Source organism: Musca domestica, unplaced genomic scaffold (genome assembly GCF_030504385.1).
Source record: "Musca domestica strain aabys unplaced genomic scaffold, Musca_domestica.polishedcontigs.V.1.1 1, whole genome shotgun sequence".
In the NCBI taxonomy this organism is placed as follows: Eukaryota; Metazoa; Arthropoda; class Insecta; order Diptera; family Muscidae; genus Musca; species Musca domestica.
This window is the reverse complement of record NW_026712114.1, coordinates 33,787,348-33,811,424: the sequence shown is the minus strand read 5'-3', so window position 1 is coordinate 33,811,424 and position 24,077 is coordinate 33,787,348. Positions and strand designations below refer to the sequence as shown.

General features: G+C 34.3%; 1 long non-coding RNA gene across 1 annotated transcript in view; it reads right to left on the bottom strand.

Moving 5' to 3' along the window:
* Positions 1–21,149, bottom strand: part of LOC131802221 (uncharacterized) — a 35,808-nt gene extending 14,659 nt beyond the window's left edge. The window contains exons 1-2 of the long non-coding RNA XR_009342084.1: positions 20,104–21,149; positions 6,141–6,240 (exon numbers count right to left, since the gene is read on the bottom strand). This is a non-coding gene — a long non-coding RNA (uncharacterized LOC131802221). The remainder of the gene's footprint in view (positions 1–6,140; positions 6,241–20,103) is intronic.
* Positions 21,150–24,077: the final 2,928 nt, after the last annotated feature.

Here is a 24,077-nt window from a genome sequence, read left to right as displayed (position 1 = left end):
GAATTCAGAAGCAGAAAAAATATTGAGCAAACTCATTTTTTCGATGCCGCTCGAATATGAGTAAATATACAGGGTAGGATGAAAAAAACTGCAAACAACTTCAGACTGTTGTCATTTCTAAGCCATTCGTCCGACAGCTGTTAAAATTATTCCAGTGACTGCTCATTATATTGTTTACAAGCCCAAAAAAGGTGAGAATTTTCCAGAAAAGGTTATTCGTGGAATTTAAGCGTGATAGTCTGAATTCTTTATATTTGGCTGGAAAACTACAACTGGCTATCGTTAGAGCACTCCAGCATTTAAATGTGAATAAATCTTTTGTGTCTCGTACCATCGATCGTTACCGTGATACTGGTAGCGTAGCTCGACGTTGAGGAAGTGGACGGAAGAAAACAGCAACATCAGCAGAAATGGTTCGAAAAGTAAAGAAGCGACTTAATCGAAACATACGTCGCAGTGGCTAAACAATGACACGTGAGACGAACGTATGGCAACATTCCATTCGGCAAATATGGAAAAATCAGCTCGGGGCAAAGCCATTGAAATTCCAAAAAATTCAATAACTTACACAGCAACAGAAAGCTTATGGTCGCTCTCCGCTCGTATTAATCGAATGTGGCATCAGAATATATGTCGAATATTATCGCGAAAATATTCTGGAGGGTGTATTAAAGTCTTGGGCACGCAAACATTTTGGCCGCAGACCTCGGACATTCCAACAGAACTCAGAACCATCGCACTTAGCACGCGCCACCCAAGAATGCACGTGAGGTGAACATATCGCAATATTCCATTTGGCAAATATGAAAAAATGAGCTCGGGGCAAAGCCATTGAAATTCCTAAAAAATGCAATAACTTACACCGCAACAGAAAGAAAGTGGACTCAAAAGAATTAAAGAGTTGCTTCGCTTAGCCGAAAGTGAAGAACTGCCAAATTTGGTTTTCTCCGATGAGAAAACAATTGATGTTCAGCAGTTTGTAAACAAACAAAATGATCGTGTTTACCTGCCATATAGGTCAGCTGAAAATGTGCACCTTCGGTTGGCCACCAGAACTTAAGCGCCGGACATGGTAATGTTATGGGCCGCCATAACAGCCGATGGTCGCTCTACGCTCGTATTAATCGACCATGGCATCAGAATAAATGCCGAATATTATCGCAAAAATATTCTGGAGGGTGTATTAAAGCCTTGGGCACGCAAACATTTTGGTCGCAGACCCTGGACATTCCAACAGGACTCAACACCATCGCACTCATCACGCGCCACCCAAGAATGGTTACAAAATTAGGTTCCTCGCTTCATTTCCAGCGCACAATGGCCTCCACAATCTCCGGATACCAATCCTTGGGCTATTGTGTCTGGAGTATTTTGGAAAGCGAGTTTGGCACTAAAAAATACCAAAAGTGGCCGGGAATGGGCCAAAAATACCAAAGAGCAACATTCGGGCAGCGTGTGACGTTTTCATTGGCGTTTGAAGGCCATAATTCGTGCTAAAGATGACCAATCTAAACTTATTCTAAAAAATATGGCTTTTGACTTTGTTGCAGTTTTTTATCTCACCCTGTATATATATACAACATCATTATTATTATTATTATTTTTTTTTTTTTGAAAAATGTCATTCATTTTTAAAGATGGATTATATACATACGTATACAAAAAAATCGTTTTTCACAAAATATGCATAGAACTGTGTGTGGGCAAAAAACATAGGATATAATCTTTCGATATGATGAAAAACAGATTAAAATTGCTTCAACAATGAATGGCATGTAAAACAAGCATGAGTGGGTGGGACGAGGGGTAGGTGGCTGCCGTTAGACAATAGAAGAATGCAAAGTCCAACAGAGCAAAATAAGGGATTTCAACAGAAAAAAATAAAAATAAAAAACAAACACAAGTAAGCCACCATGCAAAACAATAGAGAGATTTTAGAAAACAAAAGTTTGAGGAAAAAAAAGAATACTTTCTCATTTAGAATTACACAAACAAACAAACAAAAAGGAATGATAATGATGAATCTGCTTTAAAGGGTAACTAAACACATAGCTATCCTACAAACGATTTAATGCAAAAAAAAAGGATTAATGCTTCTCCATTTCGAAGAGAAATGCTGGCATTATGTTTTTTTTTTTTTTTTTGAAAATTCTCTTCCCTCGTTCTGTCTGCTAGAAGAGCACTAGAAAAGATTTCTAAATCGCCAACAAAAGCCCACCGCCACTGACATGCGCAGTAGATATTTGGAAAAAGAAATGCTTGAGGATTTTATTTTTGTTGTTGTCAGTGGGGTAGCTTGTATTCTAAATGCTATTTTAAATTGGATTTCCCATTTGGTAAAGATTTAATAGGTTTAATGAAATTTAAGTGGCAATGAGCAAGGCAACTTGAACAAATAATGCATGTAGCCAGCCAGGCAGCAGCAGCATATGTACTTTCTCAAGGGCTAATGTGGAGAAGAGGACGAGAGAATGTCAGCAAAAACGAGAGAAGGTGGTTTAATTGCGATAACAATGGGGGTATTTTAAATTAAGAAAAGTAAAAACAACTTTTCTATGAAGATTTACCAATATTTTTAGGGATTAAAATACACCTTTAAATGTGGATTCTCAACAAAATTTTCCTGGAACCAAAATAGCTCTAAATGCTCTCCGCCATTGTGAATTTCTAAAATATATTTTTTCGAGGATCAGAAAAACATATTTTAATGGAGAATATATTTTTTAAGATTTTAAGAAGTTTTTGTTCAAGGAGCGACACAGCGCAAAACGGAATTTAAAAATAATATTTTAATGGACTATCAGAGTCATAAACATGGAGGAGAGCGCCAGGCCAATCCAGTTCAAAATACGGATGATTAGATCAATTTAAGGAAAACTGTTAAAAATTATTTTGCTGTTGTTATTTATTGTTGGCTTGGTAGATTTTAATATGTTTTATTTTATATTTTTATTATTTCCTTTTTCTAACTAAAAAAAATGTTTTTAGATTGTTTTTTTGCGGATCAACAAAATTCCAAATAGTTGTCAACTAGGGATTTTTAATATTTTTTTTCGTATGCAAATGCACCTCTAATCGAGGATTTTTAGAATATGTTTTCTAAGACTAACACATTTTTAAGCTTAAATTGGAATTCAAGAATATTTTCTTAAAATCAATACAGCTTGAATTGAGGATTTTTTTAAAAATATTTGTTTGGATTCAAACGAGGATTTTTTTAAATATTTTTCCTCCTTCAAACCAGGATATTTTAATTCCCTTCATTTTTGTAAGGAGTGTATATTAAGTTTGTCATTCCGTTTGTAACACCTCGAAATATACATTTTAGACCCTACAATGTATATATAAATTCTATGTCGATTTAGCGATGTCCGTCCGTCTGTTGAAATTACTCAAGCTTCCGAACGAAATGAAGTAAATAAATAAATTTTACTCAAATGTATATTATGTCTGCAGGGCTTTTGGCATTGAAATGGGTCATGTAGGTCCACGTTTTTGAATAGCCCCCATAAAATGGAACCTCCCTATTTTCGGTATTTTGATGATTTTAGTCACATTATTCACCGGAATTGTTTCAACTTTGGTATTTGAAGTTCGAAATGGATACTACAGCCTATGACAGAAAATTATCTGTGCAGGTCCACGTCTTCGTATAGCCCCCATACAACAGTTCCTCCCGATATTCGGTATTTTGATGATTTTAGCGTCATTATTCGCCGGAATTGTTTCAAATTTAGTACTTGACGTTCGTAATACATACTACAGCCTAAGACAAAAAATTATTTGTGCACGTCCACGTCTTCGAATAGCCCCCATATAACGTTACCTCCCGATATTCGGTATTTTTGATGATTTTAACGACATTATTTACCGGAATTGTTTCAAATTTGGTATTTAAAGTTGGTAATGGATGCTACAGCCTACGACAGGAGATTGCCTGTGCAGGTCCACGTCTTCGTATAGCCCTCATATAACGGTACCTCCCGGTATTCGGAATCGTTTCAAATCTGGCATTTGAAGTTTGTAACGGATAGTACAGCCTAGGACAGAAAATTATCTGTGCAGGTCCACTTTTTGGTATGGTCACCATATAATGGTACCTCTATACATCCGGTATTTTGATGATTTTAGCTACATTATTCACCGATTTTTTTCAAGTTTCGCATTTGAATATTGTAATGACTTATGAAAAAAGTTGCATATGCAATGCAGGTCCACGTCGTATAGACCCTAATATAACGGCTACATTTGGTAGTTTTAAGATTTTAACAGAATTTTTACGAATTTTATTTATTATTATTATTATTTTTTTTTTTTTTTTGAAAATTGCCAAATACGTACGTCCCAAATAGTGGAGGGATTCAAAGTTCAAAGGTGAATTTTTTAAACGTTTTTCCAACCCAGATTCAGACGTGGATTTTCTCAAAGCATTTTTTTCAATCCAGATCAAAACATTTTTCCAACCCAGATTTAAATGTGGATTTTTTTTTTTTAAATTTCCAACCCAGATTCAGACCTAGATTTTTTTAAACATTTTTCCAACCTAGATTCAAATGTGAATTTTTCAAAACAATCTTCCAACCCAGATTAAAATGTGGATTTTTTCAAAAATATTTTCCATCTTCAAATATTTTTCCATGATTAAATTTTAAATATTTTTCCATGACTAAATGTGCTTCAAACTTGCATTCCAGCTTTAAACCTGGATTTAAAAAAAATCAGACTCTAACGAGATATTTTCAAAACATACAGAACCCCAAAAAATTGTTTTCTAACTTCAAATCCTGCTTCAAATGCGATTGTTTCGAAATATTTATCCATTTCAAAATACAAAATTGCAGCCACTTCCCTTGACAAATTACCTTCAAATCTCATTAAAACTATTGGCAACAATTAATGGGGCATATGTCAAAATTTTAACCAATATTGAAGTGTTTTATTAGGTAAAATTTTTATTAAATTAAACCCCAAAAATTATTATAATTTTTCACAAAAAAAAAATAATTTCTCAGAATGTATTTTCTGTAGCTTCCCAGAATAAAATAGGTCCTATTCTACTTCACAAAGCATAGAAATCCTTATTTAAATAATAAAGAATGCTATAAATAAAATTCAAATTGTATATCCTTATTATACAGCAGTTTGTGTGGGCAGGCGTCCTTAAATTTCTTTGAATTGCTTGCTACACGACTTTTTTCTGGGAAACATATTTTGCTATAAAAGAAAAATTCCTAGAAGAAAAATCTGTCAATGAAAGGCATCATGATGATCGTCGGCGCCGACTGAAAAGGGAACACAAAAAGGATGATTCCTGGCCCAAACAACAAACCTTGATTAAAGGCAAACTTTAAAAAAATCCAAATAATGAAGGACATAGAACTCGCTATCGCCGTTCTATGTTCGAGGAATACATACAAAAAGCAACGCTGGGTTGGAAGAAACTAAAAAAAGCAAAAACTACGGAGAAAGCAGCCTTGACGACAGCATGGAATAAATTACAATCAACAGTTGATATGGCTGATGAGTTTTTTTTTTTTTTTTTTTTTTGTGTTGTCGTCGTTGTAATATTAGGCGTCGAGATGCCAACCATTCAGTTGGTCCGTCTGTTTGGAAAAACCACAAACGGAAATACTGGGCATTAGCACTGAAGTGGAACACAATTGAAAAGGGAGGAAAAATCAATAATTCTTTTAATATATTAAGCCAAACGAAATTATAATGAAAAGGGAAATTATAAAAAAATGCGGCAGAAGATAAATAATTTCAAAGGACAAAATTGAGGACATCCCAGAAAATTTTCTATCAATAAAAGTTATCGAAGAAAAAAAACGGCATTTGCACAAAAAAAACTATTTCGATTCTCAGAACAAAATTATTTTTTATTTTCAAAAATTTATGATTTTTAATTTTATTTTCAAATTTTCAAAACAATTATACCAAGGACCTGCTTCGAAAAGAAAATGTGACAAAAGAGAAATAATTTCAAAGGACAAAATTGAGGACATCCCAGAAAATTTTCTATAAATAAAAATTATCGAAGAAAAAAAAAACGGAATTTGCACAAAAAAAAACTATTTCGATTCCCAGAACATTATATTCAAAAATTTAAAAAAAAATTGAAAATATTTGCTTGTACTTACTTTGTTTGTTAGTTGTCTAGCAAAATATACGCAGTTACTGTAAAATCAATATAGAAATCGGGAGAATGTGCCTTTGTTAAATCCAAATAGATTGTTTGTACTGTAACGAAACAAGAGAACAATGATTAAAATAATTGAACAACAAAAAAAACAATTAGAATTATTGAAAATTGGAAAAACAGCCATAAGTGATTCAACAAAGAAAATGTTGAGCAAAGCAATCATGTTATCAGGAAAATCGGAATTTATATAAAACAGAAAATATTTTATAATAAAAAAAAATAACAGGCGATGGTCGATCTCCGCTCGTATTAATCGACCGTGGCATCAGAATAAATTCCGAATATTAACGCGAAAATATTCTGGAGGGTGTATTAAAGCCTTGGGCATGCAAATATTTTGGCCGCAGACCTTAGACATTCCAACAGGACTCAGCAACATCGCACTCAGCACGCGCCACCCAAGAATGGTTACAAAATGAGGTTCCTCGCTTAATTTCCAGCGCATAATGACCTCCAAAATCTCCCGATACCAATACGTTGGACTATTTTGTCTGCAGTATTTTAAAAAGCAAGGTTAGCACTAAAAAAAATACCAAAGTGTCGATCACCTCAAGCAAGCGCTTCAAGCAAATTTCATTCAATTTGTTACAAATATTCTAGAATTTCGAATTCAATACTCCAACCCCTAACACATATTTTCCTTCCAAACAGAATCAAACAAAAACCAATTAAGTCTATGATTTATTTTTCGTGCGTATGACCCACAAATGGCGTAGAGAACAGACAGACAGACGGACGGCCGAAAACCGAAAAAATATGAATTTAGTTTTCCCATCCACTGATCGCCACCATCCATCCATCCATCCATCCATATGTCATAAATAACTTGACTAGACATTTGGAAAAATACAATTATATACCAGCAGCCAACATGGAATATAGCAACAAATATTGTTTCTATATAGACTTGGTAAGACAAAATAAACAAGGCTTCTTATCTCTCGCCCTCTCCCCCCCTCTCTACGAATATGCGGCACGAGTCGCCGCCATCTGAATTATAGAAAAACTACGTCATTGCAGCAGACAACAAATATCGTATAGAGAAAAAAAATTAGGTCAAATAATTTGGTATGTTCTAGTTTCATTTTTTTTTTTTTTTGGTTATAACAAATCCAATACCACAACTGACAGACGGAGATAAATATGGAAAGAAGGCTACAACAAAGTAAGCAAATATCTAGGAGCCATGTTTTGTTAAGTAAAAAATAAAAAATAAGTATAAGTTTCAGAGAATAACCAGTAAAGAAAGTCCTAAAGTCGGGCGGGGCCGACTTTTTGATACCCTACACCACATTGCTAATTAAGTAGAACTCTACGTAACAATTAAAAGTTTTTATGGGAGAATTCAATCATACACGCTTAATTATAATTATAATTTAAAGTTCAAAGTTTAAATCTTTTAAATTCGGACTTGTATTGCCCCTTTGGTGCAAAATTAATTTGAAATCTAATAAAGATATATAAGGGAGCTATATCCAAATCTGAACCGATCTCGATAAAATTTGGCAAAGATATTTATGAGCTGCATTTGATATATTTCCATGAATATCGTTGTTACGAAGTGCATATTACGGCTGTGGGTAACAAATACTAGAAATCGGATGAACGATATATATGGGAGCTATAGCTAAATCTGAACCGATATTCACCAAATTTGGCATACTAGCTTCTGGACTCAATTCGGTCGTAAGTGCCAAATTTCATCCCATTTGGGCAAATATTAGACGTTTGGTGCACAATAAAAAGTAAATCGGACTAAGTTATATATGGGAGCTATATCCAAATCTGAACCGATCTCGATAAAATTTAGCAAAGGTATTTCTGAGCTGCATTTGATATATTTCCATGAATATCGTTGTTACGAAGTGCATATTACGGCTGTGGGTAACAAATACTAGAAATCGGATGAACGATATATATGGGAGCTATAGCTATATCTGAACCGATATTCACCAAATTTGGCATACTAGCTTCTGGACTCAATTCGGTCGTAAGTGCCAAATTTCATCCCATTTGGGCAAATATTAGACGTTTGGTGCACAATAAAAAGTAAATCGGACTAAGTTATATATGGGAGCTATATCCAAATCTGAACCGATCTCGATAAAATTTAGCAAAGGTATTTCTGAGCTGCATTTGATATGTTTGCCCAAATATTGTTGTTACACAGTGCATATTACGGCTGCGGAGGACAAAAATAACAAATCGGATGAAACATATATATGGGAACTATAGCTATATCTGAACCGATTTCGGTCAAATTTGGCATACTTATATTATATTATATATATGGGAGCTATATCTAAATGTTTACCGATTATCTCCAATTTCAATAGGGTTTGTCCTTGGGCCAAACATGCATAAATCAACTCAGAAAGTGATTCTATGGAGACTATGGGTCTATCTCGCTTCCTTTTCCATGTTACAAACAAATGCACAAAGACATAATACCCTTACAACTATGTGGTGTAGGGTATAAAAAAATTATATTGAAGGAAAAATGAGGTACCGCTATATGGGAGTTATACAAAAACGTGGACCTGCATAGACAGCCTGTCACAAACTGTATTTCCATTACGAACTCTAAATACGTAATTTGAAACTACTCCGGTGAATAATGACGCTAAAATCATCAAAATACCGAAAATTCGGAGGTACCGCTATATGAGGGCTATACGAAGACGTGGACCCGCACTTACAATTTTCTGTCATAGGCTGTAGTATCCATTACGAACTTCAAATACCAAATTTGAAACAGTTCCGGTGAATAAGGCATTATTCTTTGCTTACTAGTAATGCAGAAAGGATATGTACTTCTCAATACAAATCATGCAGAATGTGCCACATATACCTGTAGAATTTCTGCTGGGTAGGAAAAACTGATTTTCACAAAAATTGTAAATTTTATCCATCATAGCCTTATTATAACTTTTCGCTTGAAAATGATTAATATTTCTTCCCACATTTTTCCTAGCACTACTTGGCAACCCACGCCTACATACTATATTTTCTCTCTCTCTCTCTCTCTCTCTCTCTCTCTCTCTCTCCCCTTCCCAGTCTCACAGTGCGTCGTTGTTAAATAGTATTTCAATGCTCTACTGATAATGAACACAACATTTTGAAATCGTTGCTGTTGCAGCCGCCGCCGCCGCTGCCGCTCTAGTACGGACGGAGTACAGTTGGGTATACCTTCTTTTCGTGCCATTGATAATTCAAAATGAATATTGTTTATAAAGAGACTACTCACTAAGTGTGTGTGTGTGGGGGAGGTGGGAGATGGTGAAAGTGAGACAAAGGCAGCCACAAGTCACTCAAAATACCAAAGAAAATGATGTTATGCAATTTGTTTTTCAGCAAAAATGAAGAAAATAAACAAAGTTCGCAAGATATTGAGACGATGGAGGGGGCGAGATGTGGTAGGTGAGGGGCCACAAAAAAAAACGACAATTGTTCGTCGACGTTTTGATCAAAAGATCGCATCAGTGCACAGTTATCAGCCAATCAATAATTCGCAATGACTTTTAGTTTACAATGTCCCAATAGAAAAAAAAATGAGGGCAATTAATGGAAGTAGGTATCTAGAAGAATCAGAAGTATACGCTTATTTCTTTAAGCCCCAAAAGTATTTGTGTTCCAAATATGAATGTGGAGCATCTCCATGGGTATAATTTTCAACTAACTGTAATGTTTGTATTAGTTATAAATAAAAATAGGTACATAGCAATATTGACATTTTTGTTGGGGGAAAAATTACAAAATTGGTAAAATGGTTTCGAGAATATGCCCCCAGGGAACTCCACTATCAAATAAGCATTGTTTTCATAAAAAAAACAATAGTAGTGGGAATAACCCTGACTGGGAATGGAAATAATTCCTGAGCTAAATGTTAATCACATAATGCTACTAGGACGGACCAAATCCTTCCAAGTTTTGAGATAAATAAGAAATTAATAAATAATCATGAGGAAGAAGACGTGTTGATCCTTACAATACTGCAATGTTTTGTCTTCTATAATTAATTTAATAAATAATAACATCTTGGAATAATATCCATTTTACAAACATTTTTAACTCCCCATCCCTGATAAACACTGAAAAAGAGATTTCAGTGGACTCATCAGTGTTCTAAAATAAGAAAGAAGAGGCTGATTTGTCACAATACTTTTTATATCCTCCATCATTCTATGGAGGAATATATAAGCTTTGCCATCCCGTTTGTAACTCCTCGAAATATTCACTATAGACCCTACAAAGTATATATGCAGGGTGAGATGAAAAAACTGCAACCAACTTCAGACTGCTGTCATGTCTAAGCCACTCGTCCGACAGCTGTAAAATTATTCCAGTGACAGCTCATTATATTGTTTAGAAGCGTTCAAAAGCATTTTGGTGAGAATTTTCCAGAAAACAAATTATTCGTGATGTAATTCAAGCGTGATAGTGTGATTTCTTTATATTTGGCTGGAAAACCACAACTGGCTATGGTTAGAGCACTCCAGCATTTAGTGTGGATAAATCTTTTGTGTTTCGTACCATCGCTCGTTACCGTGATACTAGTAGCGTAGCCCGACGTCAAGGAAGTGGACGGAAGAAAACAGCAACATCAGCAGAAATGGTTCGAAAAAGATGCGACTTGATCGAAACCCGCGTTGCAGTGGCCGAAAAATGGCTCATGAGCTAAAAATATCGCAATATTCCATTCGGCAAATATTGAAGAATGAGCTCGGGGTAAAGCCGAAAAACGCAAGAACTTACCCCGCAACAGAAATAAAATAGACTCAAAAGAGCTAAAGGGTTGCTTCGCTTGGCCGAAAGTGTTGAACTGCCGAATTTGGTTTTCTCCGCTGAGAAAACATTCATTATACAGCAGATGGTAAACAAACAAAATGATCGTGTTTACTTGCCAAAGAGGTCAGCTGAAAATTTGCACCTTCGTTTGGCCACCAGAACTCAAGCGCCGGTTATGGTGATGGTGTTTGGGCCGCCATAACAGCCGATAGTCGCTCTCCCCTCGCATTAATCGACCGTGGCATCAGAATGAATGCCGAATATAATCGCGAAAATATTCTGGAGCTTGAAGCCTCGGGCAGGCAAACGTTTTGGCCGCGGACCTTGGACATTCCAACAGGACTCAGCACCATCGCAATCAGCACGCGTCACCCAAAAATGGTTACAAAATGAGGTTCCTCGCTTCATTTCCAGCGCACATGGCCACCAAAATCTCCGGATACCACTCCATTGGTCTATTGAGTCTGGAGTATTTTGGAAAGCAAGGTTGCCACTAAAAAATACCAAAGTGTCGATCACCTCAAGCAGGCGCCCCGCCGCGAATGGACCAAAATACCGCAGAGCAACATTCGGACACCGTGTAACGGTTTAATTGGCCGTTTGAAGGCCATACTTTGTGCCAAAGGTGATCAATTCGAAGAAATCTAAACTTATTCTAAAATTTAATGCTATTTCCGAAATTCCGAAAAAAAAAAATTTAAAAAACAAAAAATTAAAATTTATGGCTTTTGACTTTGTTGCAGTTTTTTTATCTCACCCTGTATCGGGAGGATATTCCCCATTTTGATGATTTTAGGGACATTATTCGACGGAATTGTTTCAAATTTTATATTTGAAAATCTTAATGGGTACTTTAGCCTATGACCAGAATTAGTGAAAAAAAATGAAAAAAAAAATACTCAAAAATTAAATACTCAAAAATGTCTTTAAATGTAATAATTTGCATCGCAAATTTCAAAAGAAAAGATTTTTTTCTCACTACAATTTTTTACACACAGGGTTGGAAAGTTGTTATTGATTGAATATGACAGTTTTACAATCGTGTAAAGTTTTTGTCGCAACGATGATGAATATACATTAAGAATCCTAAAAAGACTCGGCAGGAGGTCTGAGGACATTTGGATTACATGTCTTTTGCCCAAACGGCGGTGGTGGTTAGAGACTGAATCTCTTATATATTTAAAAAAGGAAGTTTTTGCTTTGTTTTGTTGTTGCACCTCCCGGCGTTTTTAATCTGGAAATTATGGCTCACATTATTAATTAAAGTGCTACTGCTGTTTTTTTTTTTTAACTATGATGATTGTGGGAAAATGAATTTTGATCCGGCTTTTTATTTTGAAATATTTAATTTGAAATTATTTTTCCATCCTTCTATGGGGGGTATATTAGTTTGGTCATTCCATTTGAAACTCCTCGAAATATTTATAATAGACCCAACAAAGAATATATATTCGGGATCAGCGTAAAATTCTAAGACGACGTAGCAATGTCCGCATCTCTGTCCGTCTGTTGTAATCATGCTATCTTTCGAACGAATTGAGATAGATGGCTAAATTTGTGCATACTTTACCAGTAGGCAGGTTAAGTTCGTAAAAGGGCCATATCGGTCCACGTTTTCATATAGCCCCCACATATCGGTACCTCCCGATTTTCGGTACTTGCATGGTTTTAGCGACAATATTTACTGGAATTATTTCAAATTTCAAGGTTGCCACTAAAAGGCACTACAGCCTATGACAAAAAATTTTATATGCAGGTCCACGTCTTCGTATAGCCCCGTTATGACGGTACATCCCGATATTCGTTATTTTAATGATTTTAGCGACATTCTTCTCCGGAATTGTTTAAAAAATTTGGTATTTGAAGTTCGTAATGGGTACTACAGCCTATGACAAAAAATTTCATTAGCAGGTCCACCGTCTTCGTATAGTCTCCATATAACAGTTTTCATTTAAGTGGTAGTTTCCGGAAGTTTTTTTTAAATTGTTCAAGCTCCTTCCAAATGGTGGAGGGTATTAAAAGTTCGGCCCGGTCGAACTTTGCTGCTTTTTAACTTGTTATTTTTTTTTTTTTTTTTGGTATAATTTTAACTGCCTTTATGAATTGAATTTTCCGCCCTCAAATTAATTTTATTTACACACTTTCATTTACTATATATAAATGCATTTTTTCTCTACCACACATTTTAATTAGTTGTTTTTTTTTTTTATTTTCTTCAATAAACTTAAATTCTTTAGCTTATTCTTGCCCTGACATTCTACATATCGCCAAATGTTATATCTATTATTTTGTATAATTTAACCATTTATTTTATATAAGATGATAATGTAGAATTTGGCCCCATGCCATTGACTCACTCAACGGCGATTCATTTGCCTTTGGCCACAAAAATACAAATATTTTCATTTCATTCTTTATTTTTCCCCTATTTTTTGTTTTGGTTTCTTGTGTAATATTCTGACAAGTTTCCCAAAAGGTACAACATATTTGCTATAATTTTACCCTACAATTTTCTATGTGAGAAATCCCCCCAAAAAAAATAGGTACGTTGCCAAAATTAAAACACGAGTTTTTTTTCGCACACAAAACAATCAAGATTGGTGAACGTATTTTGACTTTTGCCAAATGTTGCATTTTTTGTCTGTCACGCTACTAGAAAAGGGAGGAATTTTGTAAAAAAAAAGCAATTGAAGAAATCTCAATAAAAATAGTTTGTGTACATTGTAAAGATTTTCAAAAATGCCCAAAAAACAAGTAAGCCAAAGATTTTAAAAAGATTTTTTGAAAAAAATATAAAAAAAACTAAGGACTTCCTTAATACCGGCCGGGCCGAACTTTTAATACCCCCACCATTTGGAAGGAACTTGAAAATTTAAAAAAAAAAATTCCGAAAACTACCACTTAAATAAAAACTGTTATATGGAGACTATACGCAGAAGTGGACCTGCACAGATAATTTTCTGTCTTAGGCTGTAGTATCCATTACGAACTTCAAATACCAAATTTGAAACATTTCCTGGGAATAATGTCTCTAAAATCTTCAAAGTACCGAATATCGGGAGGTACCGTTATATGGGGGCTATACGAAGACGTGGATCTGCATAGACAATTTTCTGTCATAGGCTGTAGTATGAATTACGAACTTCAAATACCAAATTTAAAACAATTCCGATTAATAATGTCGTTAAAATCATCAAACTATCGAATATCGGGAGGTACCGTTATATGGGGCTATACGAAGACGTGGACCTACATGACCCATTTTCAATACCAAAAGTCGTGCAGACATAATATTCATTTAAGTAAAATCGTATCAATCTACTTTATTTCGTTTGGAACTTAGAGTGATTTCCACGGACGGATAGATGGTCGGACATCGCTAAATCGACATAGAATTTTATGCTGATCAAGAATATATACACTTTGTGGGGTCTAAAATGTATATTTCGAGGTTGTAACACCTCAAACTTAACACCTCTGATGCAATTTCCATAAAATCCAATGACGATGATATCAAATATTATAACTAGAAATATCTCGATGATGAGATAAGAGGGAACGATTATTAGAATAACTTGGCTATTTTTAGATCAGACGACAATAGGTAATATTGTGATGTAAGATGAGATTAGCCAGAGATGCGAGGAGGAGAAAAGAGAAATTCGAAAAAAAAAAAACAATTCCACTGGGTTTTTATTTTTATTTCCAAAAAACCAATAGCTATCTGGTTAATGAAATGTTTTCAGTGTCAGACCCAAGACAATTTCTTTGAAAAGTTTTCAATTTCAATTGAATGTTAATTTCTCAAGTTTATTAGCTAAACACTACATTTCAAAATTTCAGTAATAAAATAAATATTTGTATAAACAAATTTAAATGTGTATATTGGAAGGAAAAAAATGCGAGAAACCAAATTCTTATAAATATTTTTTTTTAAATTTAAAAATATTGAATTTAAATAAGAAATAATTAAAAACACTCATAGTATGGGTGTTTTTCGCATTCCTTCTTATGGGATATACAAATAAACAGGTCGTAAAATACATTTTTATACATATAATTACTCTATTAAATATTTTCAAATTTGTCATAATTTATAACTTTTTTTTTAATATTTTTTTTTTCTAGAAATGTCAAACAAAATTCCTTTATCCAAAAAGTTAATAAAAGATTGCATATTTGCTGAAATTTTCGATTTGATTATTAACAAATGATTGGTCATCATCCTTTTGGCCAATATTATTAATCACAAAAACAACACTCAACAAATATTTATCTTTATGAGAGATACGGAGAGCATTAGATAATGACTCATCGGTGTTTTTTTTTTTTTTTTTTTGAAAACAAATTTTGTATTATGAAATTTTCGCGGAAATGCTTTTATGAAATCTCAAAAAATACAAAAAAAAAAGACAGCAAATTAACAAACAAAAATATTGTTTATTTTTCTACTGAGAGATGCTGGCAGGGTGGCTGGCACAGCCGCAAGACACCACAAATAAACAAGATTTGCAATTCGAACAAATCTCAACTTATTCCAATATTTGATGTTATTTCCAACATTTTTGCTTTCATTCAATAAAATTAAAAACTAACGTAAAAATTACATTAAAAAATCCTGTAGACTTTCTAAAAAATGTCGCTCGAATTTCAGGGTCTAATGTCAAAGTGGAAAGAAAAAACAGATAATTTAAAAATCTATGACTTCAAAATCGAAATTTAATTTCTAAAAGTCAGCAATTCTAAAAGCCATAAAATACAACGATAATGGCAAAGGATTGTGATTTAACGATTTGAGGAGACATTCGGTGATTCACAATATAAATGACGTGTTTTTTATTAAAACATGTTGAAGCATATAAACATATTTTTCACTTTTTCTCTTCGAAATCGATAACTGTTTTACTTTGGCAGCAAACGAATGTAAGCCACGCTGGTCAACATGTTTGACAGTGTGTACTCTACCAACGATTTTAAGTTATAAACCCCGATTCATGTGCCAGTGTGTTAATTTTTTTAAATACTATTTCACAACAAGGAGAAACTCACAATTATACTTAAAAAAAAAAACAAGAAAGAAAAAAGAATAACTTAACAATTATTTCTTCATTTTTGAATGCATCATGCAATATTGTTATTTTCTTGGTTAATTAAAAAATTCCAACCCTGAGTCATGCACTTTTGAACACTGGTGGCTTGTGGCTTATTGACGTAGAACACCACCACCACTCTACGGAGAGTTTGACATGGCAAATACAACACAAAGTAAATAACACAAGTTTATGATGCTCTCTCTCTCCGTTTCTCACCAGTTTTTAGACTCTCTCTCAAAATATAGCCAAATCATGGGTTTTTTTGTTTGATACAAAAGTAAAATAGAATAAATAAAAAGAACGAAGGCAAACAGAGGGCAAATAAGAATGGGAAAAACTAGTTACACCGCCTTTACACGGTGCAATTTTTAGCTGGCATTTTTATCAATTCTCTTTTAAAATTTCTGCGTAAATCTTCGCGCCTTTACACGGTGGCATTTTACGATAATAGTGCTTGGCATTTTTTCTGACATTTTATTTTATTCAGTATTTCGTATAGAGCTAATTGTTTGTAACAGATATTTATAAAGAAGTGATTTAAAATTAAATGTGTGAATCTAAAGAAGAAATGATGGAAAAAGTTATTGAGGTGTTAAATATTGCATTATTAACTTTTATTTTAACTTTCTTTTTTTACTTTTTAATACTTCCAATTAATTTTCATATAATTCAATCACTAAAAACATCACAATAAAAGAAGCGCATTAAAAATTACAATGAAGAAGCGATATGAAATGTCAAAATCATAAAAAATTCGGAAGAAGCAAAAAGAGAATTGCAAAGAAAATGGCATGTAACCCTGTGCGGTGGCTCATCGTGCCATTTTTTCTTCTATCCTTGTCTCTCTACACCTTTTACCAACAAACAAAAATGGCATGGCTAAAAAATGTCACCGTGTAAAGGCAGTGTTATGCAGCAGTGGGGATGGATATATGGATGATAACAAAGAAAATTTTAAACCAAAGGGAAAGGGAGAACATGTGTTAATGTTAAGAGCATTAAAAAAATAACTCAAATTAAAAAAAAAAATATTTCTATAGTTTCAGTTTTCACATTTCCACTTAAAATTATTAAACAGATATTTTCATGAAATATTTTGCATACAAACAACAAATTTAAGCCAAGCTTTTTATAACACAAATGCAAAATTTAATTATTTTGTTTCTTTTTGGCAAAGTAAGAGGAGAAACTAAAAAAAATACACAGTAACTAGCATTCACACGTTTCGTTGTTGTTGTTGCTTTAATGTTATTTTACTCCATTACCCAGCAGCAGAGCATATTGCTGTCATTTGCAATGTGTTGTGTTGGTGTATTCGTCTGTCTGTCCATCCACCGATCCCATCCATCCATATGTGAACAATGGCTTCTGACGGTGCTTGTTTTTTTTTTCCTACTGATGACCATACGAGCGGGCGGGGGGCGTACATACTGGGGATGGAAGGTTACTTTGTTGGCTGACTTTTTCCTATTACTTTTCATTTCGTCTACGTTTCTGGTGGAGTTAACACAAAACAACAAAATCATTTGCTTGGCTGCTGCCAGACTGCTATTATTTACAGTGGAAGGAAGAAGAAGAAGACGCGAAAAACAAAAACACACAACATACCTTCCTGCTCTTCCCACAGTTTTTTTTTTTTTTTGTTTCTTTTCAAAGAGTACCACCTTTCGTAAAGAGTGAGAGAGAGCAGAGCAGCAACGTAAAAATATAACGTCACCAAACAGTTACAAATACAACAAACACACCCGAGATCAGTGTTGCTATCTATTTAGGTAGAAAAAAAAAGTAACAATTTGTAGAGTTTCAAGGTAGTAAAAAATATATATATTTAGGAATTAAAGGGCGTATAATAATACAAAAAAAGAGACATAATACAAGCCCAAATAATTTAATTTACAAATTTCATAAAGGAAAGTTAAAATTTCGTAGTCTTCAAGCATTTTTAAGCAAAAGTAATTTCCAATATATAGAAGAACCAGTTAAATGTTTTGTCATGAACGTAATTAAATAAAAATATATATCTAATATGGAATTTCCATAATTTTGAGTAAATTAAAAACAGTTACTCAAAAAAATCAAACAAACATTAATTAACTTTTTTTTAAAACAATTCTAGCTTTTTGTTATTTCTTATTTTTACTTCTTTTCAATTAATACAGTCACCGTTCTAGTTATTTTGTGGTTGTTTTGGAACATCTACGGATTATGAAAATTTTACAAAATACCAATAACTAATCTTGATTTGTTTTGTAATATAAAAAAAAACCAATTCTAAATACAGGGTGAGATGAAAAAACTGCAACCAACTTCAGACTGCTGTCACTTCTAATCCACTCGTTCGACAGCTTTTAAAATTAACATTTAGGTGAGAATTTTCCAGAAAAAGTTATTCGTGATTTAATTCAAGCGTGATAGTGTGATTTCTTTGTATTTGACTGGAAAACCACAAGTAGCTATCCTTAGGGCACTACAGCATTTAAATGTGAATAAATCATTTGTGTCTCTGGTAGCGTAGCCCGACGTCTAGGAAGCGGGCGGAAGAAAACAGCAAAATCAGCAGAAATGGTGCGAAAAGTAAGGAAGCGACTTGATCGAAACTCGCGTCGCAGTGGCCGAAAAATGGCTCGTGAGCTGAACATACGCAATATTCCATTCGGCAAATATTGAAAATGACGGCGTTTGACTTTATTCCAGTTTTTTTTTTATCTCACCATGTATGTAACAATACATTTTCTGTATTCAGCTCTAGTCTTGGTGTTGTACTTGGCTTTCAGATATTTTTTGTTTTTTTAAAAAGTTAATTTATTGTAAAAATTCGAGAATTTTTAGGGACTTATTTCTGATGACGACACTAATGTGAACTCGAAAGTAAAACAATTCCATGAATATTTTTTCTAAAAAATGAAAAAAAAAAAATACTCTGGGAATTTGCGTTTTCGTGTTTACTTTCGAATCGTCAATTACAATTTTTGATCAAATTAAATGCTATTGTCATACCTAGTTTTCTGAGAATAAACAACACAAAGTAAATTGTCCGCTATGGCTTATTTTTCATACAAAACATAATCCTAATTATTTTCCCAACCTTATCATATATATTAGGTTTCAAATTGAACAATTTATTAACTATTTAAAATTCCTTATTCGTATTGGGTAAAATTATCACCAGAGTTCCCATAAAATTAATTTTAATTCATGAATTTTGGCTTGATTTAATTAAACATTTCGGTAAGAAGTTTGAAAACAGTTCGATATTAAATGCAATATATCGCATTTAGTCCACAAAGAAGCTTTAGTCAAAATTTCCCACGGAATTTGATGTGATTCGAAATATTATATTCTCAGAATGTTCTAAAAAAAATAAAAATTCAAAAAAATCATCTAAGATATAGAACATAACTGGAGCTGTCATGGGGCAGAAAATATCGTGAGAGAACATCTGCAATTATAAATAAAATAGGAAGATGAATGTTATAGGGGCACATTTTTCTTCGACTTGGTTTTTTAATATTTCATTCGGGATTTTAGACTCTAAACAGAGCAAAAAAAAATAGAAATCTGTAGAGACCGGGGATTTCAATTGATATTTACTCTGTTTAGAGTTTAAATCCTGAATTATATCTTTGAAAATATACCCATTCTCTTTTAAATCAGATGCTAAAAAATAATTCCAATCGCAAAAAAAAACACCGAATTAGCATCACTGTGCCCACAGCCCAAAGAGATATATAACATGCTGCTAACTATACTAAAAACACAGCACACACGCACACCAAACACAAACATACAGCGTCACAGTAAAAAAGAGCAGAGCAAAAGGCAGAGAAGTAATGGCTATGTGTGTTGGTGCGTGTATAAATCGTGTGTAGTGAAATGGAAATTTGACAACATTGCTTGCTTTGCTTTGGCATTGTCAGTTGAATAAGAAACAAATCTCACCATGAGCAGCAAAATGGGGAAACGTTTACCAACACTGTTTTCTCTACTTAAATATTTTCTTTAAATGGTAGGAAGACTTACATTTTTTGAGTTAAACTGCAGTAAAGAATTAAATCCTTTTTTTTTTTTTTTTTCAAAATTTAGGTGTGTGCAGCAGGAAAAATAATCCAAGAAAAATCACAGTTATTGCAGCAAGTGGGAAAGAGAGAGAGTTAATCCTTTTAATTCTTCGTTTGCCTTGTTAACCAAACACACTTTGTTAATTTTAATGGAGTAGCGTTGGTGTGGAGATGATTGGTTGGTTTGTATCCTTTTTTTTTCTTGTTTTACTTTTTTAATTTAAAGCATTAAAAATTGCACTCGTATAAGAATGTTGATTGGTTCTGGGTAAAACCAAAAAATATCACAATTAATTTTCAAGTTGTTATCCTTTGTTTGGAAGTAAAAAAACAATGTGCTGCTGCAGTTATCCTTTTGCTTGCACTTTCACATACAAAAAAAATACTTTTTTTCTATTTGACAATTCTCCGTTTTTCTTTTGTCAGTGAATCACCACCATTTTAGTACAGAGTTGGCGTTTTCTTTGCTTTTTGTCTTCTCAGCGAGACTTTTGAAGGGAAAATATTTTTGCCACTTTATAATTTAATTTTTATTTTTTTTTTTTTTTCAAATGACAATTCAGGTTTTTTTACGTTTTAATTTTTTAAGGTTTCTCCAAACACAAATGGTCACTTTTTTGCGTGCGTGTGTGTGTGGATTTTAATTAAATCCAGTAATTTTTTCCTATTCTACCAAAAATTTCTTCTCTATACAATTTCTTGTTTTCACACACTATGATTTCTGTATTATTTTGCTTTGTTTCCTATATTCCACATGAAAAAACACCCATGGAGGAAAAATCAAATTTTTTGTATGGTATTTCACTTTTTTTCTATTTCTTCTTCTCCTGTATTCTCACACAGTAGAGCAGTAGATATTTTGCCAATGCAAGTTATGACGTGGATTTGATCCTCCAATATGTGAAGTCTCCAAGCACTCGTTTACGACTAAATGGCAGAATTCATATGAAATGTTGTTGGCTGCTTGGCGTATCGTTGAAAAAATCCAACACCACCACACAACGGCGCACACAGATGGGAGCAGGAGAAGGTGTGGTAGGTTGAGCGCGAACAAAGCAACAAAGCTGGCAGGGTATTCACAAAGAAACCATAAAATTCACCATGCCACCACTACCGTTTTACACAACATGCCAGGCAACAAAAACAACAACCCATCAGAGAGATATCCGCAAAATAGAGTGGGGAAATCACTCAGCAAATGAATGAGCAAGAGCAATGAGATTCGTGGTGGTGGAAATGAAGCAAAAACAATTAAACGAGTGGCTCTCTTTGTTATTATATTAGTTTTTATATTTAAAAAAGAAGAAAAACAAAATCCCACCACAACCGAAAAGAAACTCAATTGATTTGTATTGTAACAATAACAACAACACATGGGGGCCAGCAATCCAACCAACCTTTGATCACAAACAAATAAGGGATTTTATTTTCTCCCTATCTCTCTCTCTCACTGTTTTTCAGTAATGCCATTGTTTTGTTTTTACTTAACGTCGACAAAACCATTAATTTTGTTGTTTTGTTTGTCTTTGTATTTGTTTTTTTCCTTGCGCCTTTCTTGTTGTTTTGCGTTTTCTTTGATTATTTCTTATGGGAAGGTATGCTACACTTGATGGAGTCTACATTTTGATTGCGGTGAAAGTTTGAATTGTTTTATTATTGGTTGGTTGGCTGGCGCGTTTGTGTATTATTTGCCAGGCCAAGCCAGACAACATAATATCTGCTCTTAATGCAATTTTTTGTACGTACATGTGCACATATGTACATAAGTATTGATAGTGCAGTACGTTTTAGCAATAATTCCAAAAAAATTAGGTCGGTAATGGAAGACACCAAGGACATCTCATAAAAGACCGGGAAGTGATATCATTGAAACCCTGATAACCTTTCATAAAAGACCATATTTCCATAGACGTCCTGAAGTCTTCTCATAGAAGTCTTCGACGTTTTCATAAAGAACAACCTGAAACTGCAAGGTCTTCTCACAGAAGAAGAACCTGAGACTGTGAGGTCTTCTCACAAAAGAAAACCGTGAGGAGAACCCTAAGAAGAACCTGAGACTGTGAAGTCTTCCCACAGAAGAAAATCCTGAGGATTCAGAAGTCCTCTCAAAGAAGACCCAGACATCTTTTGAACGAAGACCCAGAAGTCTTCTTAAAGAAGAATCAGAATTATTCCTAACGAAGACCATGAGGTCTTCTTATAGAAGAACTTAAGGCCTTCTCACTGCAGGTGCTCTTAGAAGACACAGGGGTCTTCTTATTGAAGACCCTAGGGTCTTCTCATAGGAGAACCTATGGTCTTCACAAAGAAGACCCTCAAGTGTTTTTACACAAGACCCGGCGGTCTTCTTATAGAAGTCCTTTATGTCTTCTCATCGTAGACCCCAATGACTTTACTTAGATGGTAATACGGCCTTATCATAGAAGACCATGAGATCTTTTCATAAATCCTGAGATCTTGTCATAGAAGACTCTAAGGTTTTCTTATAGAGAGCCCGGAGGTCTTCTCAGAGAAGACTCGTAGCTCTTTTCACAGAAGACCTGAAGGTCTTCTCATAGAAGATCTGCAGGTATTCTGCTTGAAGACCCAAAGGCCTTCTCCTTGAAGACCGTGAGCTATTCACATGGACCTTGCGATCTTCCTCGGAGGTCTTCTCATATAAAATCATGAGATCCGATTGAAGGCGCAAGAAGATCCAGGGTCTTCTTACAGAAGAACCGAAAGTCATAGAAGACCTGGAGGTCTTTTCATACAAGACCCGGATGACTTTTCATAAAATACCCGAAAGTCATAGAAGTCTGAGGTCGTCACATAAAATAACCGAAGGTCTTCTCATGGAAGACCCTGAGCTATTCGCCTTGAAGACCCTATGGTCTTCTTCTGTGGTCTTCTCAAGAAGACCGTGAGATCCGACTAAGGACGTAAGATGTTCTGACAGAAGACCCTGGGGTCTTCGCCTACAAGACTCTAAGATCTTCTCATGGAAGACCCGAAGGACATCTAATAGAAGACCTTGAAATATTCTCATAGAAGACTCTAGGGTCTGCTTATAGAAGACCCTTAGATCGTTCTTATAGTAGAAGCTGAGGTCTTTACATTGGAAGGTTTAATGTAAAAGACCCTGATGTCTGCTCATAGAAGACACGAAGGTTTTCTTTTAGAAGACCCTTAGATCGTAAGATGTTCTCATAGTGCGAAATGAGATCTTTACATTGGAAGGTTTCATATAAAAAACCCTGAGGTCTTGCCATAGAAAATCGTTATCTACTCCTGCAAATGCCAACTTCTTTCATCCGTTTATTTTCCAACCTTCTTCTCTGAACGCAAACCAAGAAAATTCGACAGGCAACTGGGGCAGAATTAGGACACAATTAAACAGTCGTAACAAACCATTAAATTTAAATATTCGGAGACATCAAGAACAAAAAAATATTGAAACATTTATCCAACACCAGTAGAAGACAACTTTTTGCTGCGCCGAAATAACGAAAATTATTCAATTCCAGTTGTGTTCGAAATTTAAATTAGCCAAAAAAGAAACATGTTTGGAATTCAAACAAAATAAAACACACCAAAGACCAACTCATCCAACATTATCGAAGAATGGGTCATTATCAGAGATGACCTCAATTAAAACAGGAAAATATCTACCAACCAATGTAAACGACAACGTCGACCAATAAAACACAAAACAACACTCAATTCGGTTGCTGTTGTTGTATTACAACAAATTGAGTGGAAACAACTAAAAATCGAAGAAAATGTGGAAAAACAAAACAAAAAAAAAACAAAGCTGCAGGCAAGCAGGCCTAGCGACCGACCAAACGACCTATGGACTGACAACAAACAGTTTGACGTGATGTATGGCTGGAATACGTGCAGTGCAGCAAATCATCACCACCATGTGGTTGCATCCGAGGCTGATGCGGTCGTGCT